The sequence below is a fragment of the Bison bison genome, unplaced genomic scaffold (genome assembly GCF_000754665.1).
Source record: "Bison bison bison isolate TAMUID 2011002044 unplaced genomic scaffold, Bison_UMD1.0 scf7180017864471, whole genome shotgun sequence".
NCBI classification, from domain to species: Eukaryota; Metazoa; Chordata; class Mammalia; order Artiodactyla; family Bovidae; genus Bison; species Bison bison.
The window spans coordinates 24,519,059-24,520,350 of record NW_011495032.1 but is presented as its reverse complement, the minus strand read 5'-3'; positions in this window follow the sequence as shown (position 1 = coordinate 24,520,350).

The window sequence follows — 1,292 nt, the reverse complement described above, 5'->3', positions numbered from 1 at the left end:
TTGGAGAAATGTCTATTTAGTTCTTTGGCCCATTTTTTGATTGGGTCATTTATTTTTCTGGAGTTGAGCTGTAGGAGTTGCTTGTATATTTTTGAGATTAGTTGTTTGTCAGTTGCTTCATTTGCTATTATTTTCTCCCATTCTGAAGGCTGTCTTTTCACCTTGCTAATAGTTTCCTTTGATGTGCAGAAGCTTTTAAGGTTAATTAGGTCCCATTTGTTTATTTTTGATTTTATTTCCAATATTCTGGGAGGTGGGTCATAGAGGATCCTGCTGTGATGTATGTCAGAGAGTGCAGACCCGTATTCTAAAACCACCTGAAAGCAATGACAGGTTAAGAGACGTTTCACAAGTAGGAAAAAAAATCTAATTATAAGGTGTTCCTGTGACAGATGGCTTAGCTTATGAAACTACCAAGTTACACTGAACTTTTTACCTAAGGGGTTATCCTGGTGGCTCAGATGTAAAGACTCTGCCTGCAATACAGGAGACCCAGATTCAATCCCTGGATGGGGAAGATCCCCTGGAGAGGGGAATGGCAACTCACTTCAGTATTCTTGCCTGGAGAATCCCACGGACAGGGGAGCCTGGTAGGCTACCTAAAGAGATATACGTAAAGAGGATCCTTTGTCTAAAACTGCACGAATCCTTGGGATATTTGTAGATGAAGGGAAAGTAGAAAGACACTATTTCCAGTATGAGCAAAAAATAAAATTCTCCTTCTAGAGACTAGTTGTTTCCCTGTTTCCCTGTTATGCATAACTAATGCATAACAAATTTGAATTTTTGTTATGATTGCTTGTTTGTTTTAATTTCTTGAGTCTTGATTTATTAAGGGAAAATTCCAGAAATGACTTAAACTGATGATTTAGTGCCAAATGAAATGGGGGACACCAATAATATTATAATTTTTAAGAGGAGTGATTTCACATTCTTTTTATAAAGAGTAGATCTGTATTCATACCATAATCAGGTTCCATGATGAGGCAACTGTTCATATAGTTAGTCTAAGTCTTCAGGCTAAAGGGAGGGGGAAAAAATGACAATAATAAGGCAGACACATGGTTTACTTGTATTTACTCATAACAATTCTGTGGTCAGAAGCATTAAACAATTTGACCAAGGCCACACAAGAAAAGGTGGTGGAGCTCAGTTCGGTCGCTCAGTCGCGTCCAACTCTTTGCAACCTCACAGACTGCAGCACGCCAGGCGGCCCTGTCCAACACCAACTCCCGGAGCTAGCTCAAACTCATGTCCATTGAGTCGGTGATGCCAACCAACCATCTCATCCT